This window comes from Anabrus simplex, chromosome 4 (genome assembly GCF_040414725.1).
Source record: "Anabrus simplex isolate iqAnaSimp1 chromosome 4, ASM4041472v1, whole genome shotgun sequence".
NCBI lineage: Eukaryota > Metazoa > Arthropoda > Insecta > Orthoptera > Tettigoniidae > Anabrus > Anabrus simplex.
The window spans coordinates 416,243,411-416,256,178 of record NC_090268.1 but is presented as its reverse complement, the minus strand read 5'-3'; the positions used below and the strand labels follow the sequence as shown (position 1 = coordinate 416,256,178).

Sequence of the window (12,768 nt, the reverse complement as noted above, 5' to 3'; positions counted from 1 at the left end):
CACTCCAGAAGTGGAAATCTCGTTTCTTAAATTTTTTACTTCCTGACAGGTAATCAAACCCATGTCCTTCTGGGTGAATTGAGCACACCTTTACTGCCTGACTACTTCATTAGTATCTAATATAAATCTAAATTTAAGAAACAAGATTTCCCTTTCCAAAGCTGCACATGACCTGAGGTTCATTCAATCTGCACCAAAAAATGAGTACCAGGTTAATTCTTGGGGAGCAAAGAAAACTGGGTGGACATAGAGCTAACTACTCTATCCCACTGGGTGCTGAGGTTGAGGATGGTGGAAACCTTTAGCTTCCACTCCTCCAAGGGCCTCCATAGCATGTATAGAGATGGCTTTGGAATGAACTAATTATGTTTTCAATTCTAATGGTTTGTCTTTTGGTATTATATGCAGAACCAATTCATGACAATTGCACATTACACTATGGAATTTGCAGCACACCTTCCCCATTCAACATAATGCCAAAAAACACCACCAGGTTTGCAATCATTTAAAAATAATTAATACGATTTTCTAATATTTATTTACCAATAAATTCCAAAGTATCAACAGTTCCTTCTATAAACAGGTTAAATTCTAAAGTACAAAATTTTGCTGTTTTAGATTATTTTATGAGGAAAACTAGGAAACCAAGTCCCTTCCCCCTTCTTAGGATTTACGGTACTTCCCAACTCTTATCACTATACAAATTCAGAGTAAGTCAGACAAAAATAGCACTAGCCACATTCACTTCTGGTCTTACTGTTCTACATATGTACCATACCTACTGATGAACAAAATTTGAAGTCCACTGCTAATTCAATATTTCAACATAAAAATGAACTGTCAAAATGGTAGAAATTACAGGCAGTACATGAAATAATAATAGTATAGCCACACTGTTAAAGAGTACAAATGCAGTGGTTTTTAAAGAAAAAAAAAATCCTTGTGGTGAAACATATAACACTACTGGAACAGATCAGTTTGTGAGGTGACTGACAGGAGAAAACTTGCTGTTGAATAGTTGATCAAGTTGGTAATGTGCCTGTTACAGAGACTTTTCAGTACACAGTGAGTTCTTGTTAAAAATACTATCCACAGCATATCAAGTCAGTTTGCAACAGTTTTAGAAAAACAAATGTCTGCATATTTTTCAAGTTCAGTTGCCATAAAATATGGACAGAATAAGAGGAACACTAGAGCTTACTCCCAATAAGGCAACTGGTAGAGATGACAATGTTTTATTTTACAACACAGCATCAAAAAACAGAAAAGCTTCATTCTGTAATCTGAACCCAAAAGATAAAGAAGAGGAACACTAGAGCTTACTCCCAATAAGGCAACTGGTACAGATGACAATGTTTTATTTTACAACACAGCATCAAAAAACAGAAAAGCTTCATTCTGTAATCTGAACCCAAAAGATAAAGGGATAGTACACTAAACCTCGTTCTCAGATGAAGCTAATTTCCATCTGAATGGCATGATCAATAAACAAAACATACGATCTTGAGCAGTAAAATGTCCATGGTCAATTATGGGGAAGAAATATGTGTGGGCTATCATGTCATTGATTACCTTCTTTTAATAGCTCCTGACTATGAAATGAAACAAGTTCTTTCAGGAGGATCTTAGCTACACGCAGCAAACATATCCTTTATTTCCAGCATAAAGCTTCAAGTGGAAGTTGTCCCATACTTTTCCTTAACCATAACTGAGGCCATCCTGTAGACCAGCAGCAATCTCTCGTGATTGGGTATTATTCATTTAAGAACTGTACAACATAATTAAGATAGGTCTGTGCAAAATGTGAAAGTTCTCCGTGAGGAGATGATGCAGCAGCATACTGCCAGCAGCGAGCTAAACAATGGGTCTTGGCGAATTGTTGAGGCATGCAATAAGGAAATTAGTTGTGCTTCTTCAAAATCCTGGAAGGATGGATAAGCACTCTGAATGATCTGGAAGTGAAAACAGAGAGATTTTTACCTAGGACTTTCCACTGCTTATAAAAGGAGTGAGGCTGAGGAATGAGAGTCAGGGAGACTGGAGGAGTCATTCGAGAGCATGCCAAAAAGAAGCGAGATGGAGGTTTATGAAATTCAGCACAGCACGTGAATAGAGTTCTTGGGCTTGGCTGTGTTGTGAATTGTTCTGGGACAACACGGCGCTGAGAAAGGCCCTGGTGTAGAGCAAGAGTCTGATGTGCCAGAGAGCTGTGTGGTTGGCTGAGTTTGTGAGTACAAACTGTAGAAGTGGAAAACTAACTCAAGTGCACTTGTAACAACTACATGTAGTAGTTTTAATAATTTACCTAACTGAGAAGGCCTAGTCATTTTAGTTTCAAGAGCCGTTACAACCTACCACAATATAATGACCTCCGTTACATGTTTCCATACTTTATTTTATAAACTTTACACACATGAAAGATATGAATCAAATAATTTCAGTATTTTGTGTGCCACCTGGTGGAGCAGAGTTTATCACTACATGAAATATAGTTAAATAAATATAAATCAACGGTACTTCGACCTACATGTGATGGAAGGAGAAGCGAGATCTTAGAATGATAGAACTATAAACGTGAATTTTAGTATATGATGGAAGACAAGTCAGCAGACAACTTCAAGGAAGACGACAGGATAACGAAACCAAATTAAAAAGAGGCCCCAGACAAGGAGCATATCCATGATACTGCACATTTGGATCGACTTCTATTAACCAGGCCTCACAATTCTCCCATTCCGTCCGCTAATCTTTGATTTGAAAATACCTTTTTGGTTAAGATGTAGTGGAGGAAAAATAATCATTACCAGGGACCACAGAGCACACACATAGAATCGTACTGAAAGAAAATGTCTCTAGTAACAAAAGACACATTCCAAAAGAGTGAGGAAGGAGTACGGTGTTACAATAATATTATTGCTGCAGAAATTTAAAAATTAAATTAGTTTACAAAACTGTCAGTCAGAAATACTTTAAGGTAAAGAAATAGACTAGACCAGGACAAGGAAAAAGTTAATTCTTGTCATATAACAAAAGATTACACTTCGATTCTTGCAAGGATCACTAAATCTACGAAAACTTCTGATTACCTTCAAAAAATTAAAAGGTTTATATAGAAAAATACTTTTATTATTTAACAGACTAGGCTGTATGCTAGAGCTTAGCTTACACAAAATAACATGCTCGATGGTATCCAGATCTCAGGCAAGGAAGCGCTCTGATATATGAGGACAACTCCAACTGAAAAGAGAAAGAAATTTGCATCATTAACCCACTTGACTCATTTGAAGTAACGTTCATACGAGCATTGGCCAGGCCTTCAGCTCAAATGACGAGACATTCACAGCTGTGCCGAGTCATATGTACTAACTTATATTTTGATCACCCCTGCAAGGGTTTCCCTTTTGCTAACTTCTATGAATACAACAGGAATGTGGCTTGTTTATAGCTCTCCTTCTCATTACTTATTGCCTAATTGTAGCCTCTGAAAGCACAAACAGCTCATCAGGTGTCAGTCAGTAGTGACAGCAATGCTATTGCTGAGTTAACTGAAAGTGTTTTAGACAATAATTCAGAGGACAGTGATGGCGATTAAGATAATATTGAAGAAGAGATTTTAAGTGAAAGTTTTTTTTTTTTGCTAGGGGCTTTACGTCGCACCGACACAGATAGGTCTTATGGTGACGATGGGATAGGAAAGGCCTAGGAGTTGGAAGGAAGCGGCCGTGGCCTTAATTAAGGTACAGCCCCAGCATTTGCCTGGTGTGAAAATGGGAAACCACGGAAAACCATCTTCAGGGCTGCCGATAGTGAAAGTGAAAGTAACAGTTCATCTGATACGAGAGACTGTGAAATCGTACCTAAAGCCCTGCATGTGAAAGCAAAACATAGTGACTGGGTGTGGGTTAGTAATAGTGATAACCAACCAATTATTCATCATTTTAAAGGCTCTCCAGGGGGATAAGGAGAACTGAGAGAGAAATATTTAGATAACTCTGTATCGGAGTTGTCCGTGTTTTTGGAGTTTATGGACCTGTCGTTTCCTACACTGCACGGGAAACAAATATTTTCGCTATAGAACAATTACCGGACCCTCACGGAAAAAGACGATGACAAGTAGTTTGACACTAATGAGGATGAAATTAAGGCCTACTTTGCCCTCTCCATTCTGATGTCCCAGGTTCAACAACCTCACATCCAATTATATTGGACCAAAGATAAATGTATTGAGAGCCCAATTTTTTGAGGGACGATGAGTAATGTGAGTGCCTCTACATATACCCAAATATTTTGAGATTTACCACACAAAATCTCTGTTCTAACGTCAATGTTGTTGAGTACAATTAATTTGAATGCTTCACTGAAAACTGTGCATGAAAATTCTGGTTGCCATTCCATTTATGGCATTTATTTCAGAGCGGTGTACAGTAGTTCTACTAGTAGTGGTTTACTCATGTTGAGGACCATTTAAATCTGATTTCTAAGCGAGCGCACGGGAGCATTAAACCTGAAGTGACTGGGTTAATAAGTCTTCGGGAGAGGACACTGGATGAAAAGCAGTGAATACCGACTGCCTTGCTTTTGCAAATGATGTAGTTCTAATGACTGATGACTTCAACATCACCAGTCTCAGATCGAACCTTTATAAGAAGAAGCTAAAGCTGTAGGTCTCCAGATTTCCTTTGAAAAAAAAAAATAAATGACTGCCATAATATCACCTCATTTCTTGATGGCAAATATGGGAAAAGTGAACGCTCCATTTACTTCTAATATCTGGAAGAGAACACCTTCCTCAGATCATCCAAGAAAGAAGCCCGGAAATATTGGGACAAATGCGTGGGAACAGCTTTTCACCTCTGTAAATCCACTTATCAGTCCAGGTCAATCTCGTGACAGGCCAATTACTACTACTACACCACAGCAGTATGACCCGAGCATGCTGCTGATTGCTTGGCCCTCACTTACGACAGTGAAACAGAGAGGATCTGCTCGGCCCACAACAAAATTCTGAGGGCAAATATCACCCGAGGTCAAACGCAGATCTGTACTCCAAATATGGAAAGGTATCACTTTCAATGAGGAAGCATTTGGGTCACCTCTAGTTTTACGATCATCTCTCTTGGATGTCTACCACCAGAATATTACTGTTATGAATAAAACACATTTTTATTGATCTTATTTAATCAATGATGACCCAATTAGCACATGCAAGAACACACACATGTGTTCTCTCTCTTCACTAATTACTGGCTATTTACGAAAGTCTCTTGTCCTGACAGGGGGTCTTTGGCTGGCAGTCTTTACCTGGAATGATGATCCTCCATAATCTTCATTGACAGGTTTCAACATTCACTTTGCTTCGCATGCACCACTGTCACTTCACACAGCAGATCCATGTAGTCTGGTTCGAACACACGTCTGTTGGATATCACAACACACAATGACTGCACACTTGGCTTGACTTCAGATAAGAATAACAACTCACACAATCAATTAATGTGATTACTTCACACATTGAACTCTCAGTTCAAGAATCACAACTGACTACTCAACATGCATAACGCAACTTGCTCCCCAGCCTGACTCACTCATCCCTTCCAGGAAATACAGGAGGCGGCTTGAAGAGGGCTGACAGTTACATAACTACATAACACAGCACAAAATCCTTAATCTTTTACCAACCACTCAACAGGCAATGGGCAACTGGAGCCTCTGATACAATGATTCAGGAAAGCAGTTCAGGACCCGGGTACATGGGATACAGGATCTTCCAGAAACAGCACGAAGGAGAACTATTTTTTCACCATGACGAGGAATATACAGAAAGACTGACAAGTCTTGACCATGGTCCTAAGTGTCTGAAACAGTACGTTAACCCTTTCAGACCGAGTACGCACAATTGTGCGGGTTCGTATTTTAGTTATCCCTGACCATATTTGATGTTTTTTTGGCGCTACACCGGACTGCAGTGATTGTGCAGGACACGTGGCGTGTATTTCAATTGATTTTAGTATGCGCTTGACCGCAAGGGCGAAGGAAGAAGAGTTTAAAAAGCACAGTTGATCGGCGAGATGGCAGGAAGCAGTAGTGCCGAAAGTAAGTATTTACTGCGTTTATATTAATCTAGAAGCTTTACTGAATACCGGAATATATTCAATGAAGTGTGTACATTGGTTAGTGAACGTAAATTTTGAAGCTACACCATCGTACGTGATACAACGAGGTTTTGAATTTTGATACGCACAATTGTGTGGGTCCTGTTTTTCGGATGTTAGTTTTTATTTTGTAAAATAAACTATTAATATGTGAATTGAGGAGCATTTTAGTCAGTTCTTGACGTACAAACAAAAATTCACACCTCCAGTTTTCTTTCAGGTCTGAAAGGGTTAAAAAAAAAAAGGTAAAAGAAGAAGCTATTAAATGTATAAGTTAACCTCTTAACTGGGTATTATTGATGTGCTTTGTGTAACCTGCCCTGTGCATTTTTTCAGCAGATTGTTGTTACATGGCAGGATGGTCAGAGAAGTTAGTAACATCATAAATATCATTCATCTATGATACAAAAAGTAAAATAAAGGATTTTAATTAATTCATTTTAATGTTAGAGAAATTTTTAACCATTTTAACATTAACTGCAAGGTCATTTACCTGGTTGAAATTTGAGTGCTTTGTTCATATGTTGGCACCTAAAATTAAAACAAATAAAAGAAAGGAATATTTATGAATTACACATCATGCTAGTGACATTGTGAAAGATTTTACATTAACTTCACGGTCAGTTACGTCATTTACCTCACTAGAACTGCAGTGATTTGTCTGTATGAAACTGCCTGAAGCACAGTGCAGCACGAAGAGCCTTCTCACAATCAGCGCACCAGATCATGGACTCCTTCCTCTTTCCATTCTTCCAACACACTACACATTCTCTAGTGGGTCTTTTCTTCGATGTACCTGGAACAAAATTGGGCAATCAGCGCCCTAGAGTCGAGAAGGTGTTGGTGATTTTGAAAGGCGCCCTTTTGGCTGCTGTTCTACCACTCCTCCAGTTGAAGATAAGGTCAGTTGAAGGTCCAGTCTACGTAGGTGTCCTTTTTTCTGATAAATTATAAACACATTCAAACATGCCAGATCCATCAGGTAAAGGATCATCTTCTCATAATATTTCTTTACGCGTTCTTTAGCAAGTTTGTAGCTCGGAACTTGGCCATCATTTTTATCCACTCCTCCTATATTCTTGTTGTAATCTAGAACAAGGGATGGTTTATGGATTACTCCTTTCCTTGTATGAACATCGCTCATGCTGTCATCATGGATTGTGCTGACTAAGCTAACATCCTTTTTGTCTTTTCATTTCATGATCATTTGCTTTTTACAAAAGGCTGCAATTGTTTCCCCCTTCTGCAGCCTGGCCCTCTTCACTGTGTCTGGGAATACCTTTCTGTTGATTCTCATAGTCCCCACAACATAAATATTTCTGCTACACAATGTGTCAACTACTCTTGGACTAGTATACCAGTTGTCAAGATAAAGGCAATACTTTTTATCTAGAAGGTTGTGCATAAGTTCTGGTACAATTCTGGATGAAATATTCTCACCAGGATATCTTTGACCATACACTGTGTCCTTGCCAGTATAAACTACAAATTTCCACAGATAACCAGACCCACGTTCACAAAGTTTATAGAATTTCATGCCAAATCTGCTTCTTTTAGATGGAATAAACTGCATCCAGCTCAATCGTCCTTTCCATAGGAGGGACTCATTGACACATATATTTTGCTCAGGAGTGTAGAACGGACGAAAATCTTGATTGTAGGTGATCAAGTACCGGCTGAATTTTATAGAGTTTTTTGTTGTGCAGGTTAGGATCAAATTTGGAATTGTCTGAGAAATGAAGGAACTTCAGGAGAAGATGAAATCTTTTCTCAGAGATAATTTTCGAAAAGTAAGGGGTTGCGACATGTTCCCGTTTTGAGAAGTACATACTGTATTCTGGCTTAAGAACTATCCCCTGCAGCATTAGAAATCCAATTAGAGTTTTTATCTCAGTTGGATTTGCATCCACCCAATATCTCGCTCGTGACCGTGGCTTAAAGTTTGGATGTTCTAAACACTGTTTAGCATACAGATTGGTCTGTTCGGTGATAAAGTGAAACATATCACTACCTATGAACTGTTCAAAATATTCCAACATTGGATTCATCGTCGAAGTCCACATTTACACCACTAGCCCCAGAAAATATGAATTTCTGATGTGAAACACCATGCGGCGGGAAAGGTTGAAGCATGTCTAGCACATCGTCTTCATCCGATTCGTCATGTTGTTCATCTTGTTCTTCCTTCTCATTCTCTGAACCACTTTCACGATCAAACTCACTTTCAGCTGTATCAAACCACTCATCTTTGGATTTCTGAGAAAATAAATCGTCACAATCATTCTCTAAGTGTTGAATAATCTCGTCTTCTTCGAGCGTTTCGAACTTACGCTTTGAACTAGATGCTGCCATATTTGGCCTACTGCGGACAAGTAGCACCACACAGTTGTAAAATAAAAACAAATAAGCTTCAAGAAGCGTGACATGTGGTATTTGCTGCCATCGTGTGTGAAAAACATCAATTAAGGCGACAATACACGACGCGACAAAGTAGCTTGTCATACCCAGGAGATATTTGCGGTAAAAGACTAGTACGTATACATTCGTCATGCCCATTACCCTCTAACATTCAGCGTACGAATATATGTCATGCCCAGTTAAGAGGTTAAGATAACAGAAGCAATATATCAGGTAAGATAGGTGATAATATATGAAATATCACAGTCTAAAATTTTATGAACAATCTTCATGATTGTCAAAGTGAAGAAAAGTCGCCCTCCAGAGGGACATGAGCCTTGATGTTATGATTTATACCCTTCACAGGAAATACCAACCATGAGCTTAACTTTTCACATACTAATAAACTGTATCAGGTATGGTACGAAGGTCGATCAAATATGAACGTGATTTTTGTTCCTGAACATCAACAGTTGGTAGGACTGGCCCCGTGCTTCTGCTTAGGCGGGACCGTTAGGAGTGGGGAGAGTGTGCTGTTAGATATTTCCCGCCGTTTCGTCAGTAACGCTCAAGATGTTGGAGCAACAGGTGCACCCCTCCACTGTACAATGCATAATTGTAAAATTTCTTGCTCGTGAAGGAGTTGCAGCGGCGGAAATTTGCCAGAGATTGACTGCACAGTTCGGTGATCAAACATTGTCAATGACGCGTGTTTGCCTGGCATAAAAAGTTCAAGGAAGGACAAGAATGTGTGGAAAATCAGCAACACGATCGCCATCCTCGGACCAGCATTATAGATGAAAACTTTCGTGCGGTTAAAGACATTATTGATGACGATCGACGTGAATGAGTGATGCACAATCAATGCTGCTTACTACTGCGAGCTGTTGAGCAAGGCGAGGGTTGTATATCGCCGCAAAAGATGAGACCAACCGATTCGACACGTCCTCCACAACAACGCACAGCCCAATACTGCAGCTCTAACAGTTTCCAAGCTACAGGAAATGCACTGGACTACACTTGAGCATCCTCCTTACAGCCCGGACTTATCGCCCTGCAATTTCCATTTGTTCGGACCGCTTAAAGAAGCTCTACGAGGACAACGATTTGAAGACGACGAGAGTGTGGAAGACTTCGTGCGCAACTGGCTTGCGACACGACCCTGTTCTTTTTACGATGAGGGCATCAAAAAGCTGCCCATATGCAGGGAAAAATGCATTTCCAAAGCAGGAAACTATGTGGAAAAATAAATTGTAATTGCCTTGTGATTTCATATGAACAAGGAAGTGATAAAAATCGTGAAAGATGCCATCAAAGATCCGTTTGTAGCATTAAATTTTAAAAAAATGGCAGACGAGATTGAAAGTCCGTTACACATTGCTCTAAGGTTTACTCGTATACAGAACACTGCAGATGCAGGAGGATATATGAAGAAAGAAATTAAAGAAGATATTCATAAAATGGTGAGTGTCATCATAAGCTGTTTTGATGAAATGAAAACTATGCTTGAAAATAACAGTGCAAGAAAACAGACTCCTCAACACGAGGACAATGTGGTTAAACAAAATGATACAAAAGCAATGTCAGATAGTTTAACTGCAGGACAGGTGGCGCCATCTTTTGGGAACTCGCAAGAAACAACTAGTAGCACGCAATATCCTGATTGGCCACAGAGCAGTCGTCAAGAGAATAACGGAGATAACACAAAGATATCACTCTCCGAGTAACGAGTCAAAGTTATGAATAATGACCAACATGATGAGGGACAGGTTCTATCTAGTGGATATCCACAGAACAGCTTTCGGGATAGCAGTGATGGCACAGGGAGAACAACCTATGATCAGAGAGATAAGATATCGAATCTAGAACAGCGCGACCAGGGCCAGATGCCATCTAGAGGTCAGCAGGACAACCTCCAGCAGGGCAACATAGTCAGTTCTTCAGAACATGAAATGGAAGAAAGAATCACAAGAAAAAATAACACAGGATTTACATCTCATGACGGATACTTTAACTGCCAAATTAACGAGTATGCTACATGAGGAAATTAACATGAGAATTACAATCCATAAGGGTGAACTTATCAATCAAAATATTTTGGACGATATTCGAGGTAATAATTCGTTCATAACGAACACAGAACCGGATCAAGCAACTTCCTCAAACATGTCATCCATTAAAATTACACCGCACCTCAGCCGCACATACAAAGAAATCACGGAAGAGTCACGATCTACACAAAAGAAACCAACGCCTTCTAACATACAGCCGACAATCTTAACAACAGTCGATGCGCAATTAATCAACTCCGAAAAAGACCTCACGATGAATGAAACAGAATTACAAGCAGCAGAACCCAGAGCTTGGATATACATAGGACGACTACACCATAATACCACTGTAGAAATGGTAAAGCGACACCCAAACAAGTTAAATGTGACAAATATTATTGGATGTGAAGAATTACAAACTAATAATACACTTAAAGCACTAAGAGTAGTTATACTAGAGACTATCTACCAAACCCATAGAACTAAATCACTTCTATGTGCAGCATATACCAGCAATGCAAGGACCAAGAGGGAGACCAATGAGTGGTATTTCATGCTACTACAAACCAAGACTAGGAAAAGTTTTAAGTGCACACCAAGAACAGGATACAATTATAATAAACTTTAAATGGATCACCATGATAGCAATATATGCAGGGCCTCTAACACCCACTGAAGAACTAATAGCAATCATCATGTCCTCCATAAAGCAAACAGATCCGGGCAGAGACATAATACTTGCCGAGACCTAAACTGAAGACTTGACAACAACAATCATAGAGTGAAAGAGCTCCTGGAAATGATGACTGAGGAAGGTTTCAACCTTGTTAACAACTTCGAAGATAGAATGTACTTTACGTATACAGAGAGCAGTGCTGTAGAGTTAATCTTTTACAAAGGTCAAAACATTAAGCTAATAAATTACTCCGTATGTTTCACTACAGAAGAGGCGATGATAAAGAAACACTGTCCTGTCTTGACGCAATTTAATGTCTCAAGAATAGAGAAGAGAGAGAATTATGCAGATGCCAAACCCTTAAAGACAGATAAATAAAAATGTACTCAAACAACAAACCAAAGAATGGAAAGAACTTGAAAAGAACAAAGAATTAATGACATAGATGCAGCTGCACTATCATTGGAGAAGATAATCAAATCAGCACTTGTGTATAAGCAGAAGAGAAGATCGCGAATATGGTTCGATATTGCTTATAAGAAGGGAAAGGGCACTATTAAGGCCATGCATGCTGCAAAGAACAACAAGAGCATAGAGACAATAAGGCAATATATCGTCATCAGGAAGGAATACAAAAAAACTGCTATCAGTAAAATGCAATGAACATACGAACAAGGAAGTGATAAAAATCGTGAAAGATGCCATCAAAGATCCGTTTGTAGCATTAAAGCCTAGGAAGAAATTCTGAAGAGAGTGTATAATTGGGTCCACGAGAGTTGGGATCTGACATTTGAGCGACGAAAGCAGTAACTACGAAGTATGCTGCGTTGTCATAGTTACTTCCATCTGCGGCAATATCACCCTTTCATACTGGCAGAGTATTTAATAAATCATGTAGGCCTAATGCAATTCAATAAACTTTGACCCACTCAGAAGCTTGTGCTAATAATTCCAGCATTTAAGACGGAACACGCCATTGCCAACAAATATGCGATTTTATAATCACTAACAAAATCATCAGTTCTGAAAATAACCTCAACAAATGCACATGTTAAATACAGAATAGAACTGTACAACTAGCCATTGATTAACTTTCAAAAAATAAACAAGGAAAATAACCAACACAGTACCCCTGCGAATGATATTACAAAGCGACTGAGAGCAAGCCAACACATGTGGCAGTAACTTCCTTAAATGTGGCATCGCAGTTATAGTTGCCATAGAAACAGACCATTTTTGAGCAGCGTTAGTCAACCTTTCATCGCCAGTGGCGCTAAACGTCAGACTTCAACTCTCATGGGCCTTAGTATAGAAAATTCTTTTTGACGAAAATAACATACCGGTATGTCATCAACTCAGATATCCTACACACACTTTCCACTACATTTAGTCCGTAATCTTTTCCACTAAATCCCAGGAAACTGAGTAAATGTCCTTAAATGCATAAAACTATTTCTATATGTATCAGATAAATGTATGAGGAGTATTCAGG

The 12,768-nt window shown here is 39.1% G+C and overlaps 1 protein-coding gene across 1 annotated transcript in view; it reads right to left on the bottom strand.

Moving 5' to 3' along the window:
* Positions 1 to 519: 519 nt before the first annotated feature.
* The window catches only part of LOC136872052 (protein FAM174C), a 77,494-nt gene continuing 65,245 nt past the window's right edge, over positions 520 to 12,768 (bottom strand). Inside the window, exon 3 of the mRNA XM_067145898.2 lies at positions 520 to 3,237. The gene's annotated coding sequence lies outside the window, so the exon portion shown is untranslated. The remainder of the gene's footprint in view (positions 3,238 to 12,768) is intronic.